Here is a 220-nt window from a genome sequence, read left to right as displayed (position 1 = left end):
AATAAATAAATAAATAAATAAATAAATAGTTTATTTGTTTATTTATTTAATTCTCTATCTATTGATGTATTTATTTATATATTTATCTACCTATTTTTATTTCTTCTTGCAGGGAGGGATGCTGCTCCAGCAGTGCTGTTGCCCTGTATATTTATATAAATAAATAAATAAAATAAATAAATAAATAAATAAATAAAATAAATATATATTTGTTTGTTTG

General features: G+C 18.2%; 1 protein-coding gene across 1 annotated transcript in view; it reads left to right on the top strand.

Moving 5' to 3' along the window:
• EMH_0012680 (uncharacterized protein) overlaps positions 1 to 220 on the top strand; it is a gene marked incomplete at both ends in the record, with an annotated part of 8,905 nt that overhangs the window by 1,430 nt on the left and 7,255 nt on the right. The window lies entirely within an intron of this gene.

Source organism: Eimeria mitis, genomic scaffold (genome assembly GCF_000499745.2).
Source record: "Eimeria mitis Houghton genomic scaffold, Emh_scaff447, whole genome shotgun sequence".
Taxonomy (NCBI): Eukaryota; Apicomplexa; class Conoidasida; order Eucoccidiorida; family Eimeriidae; genus Eimeria; species Eimeria mitis.
Note: the sequence above shows the minus strand (reverse complement) of the source record. Positions and strands in the feature narration are given on the sequence as shown.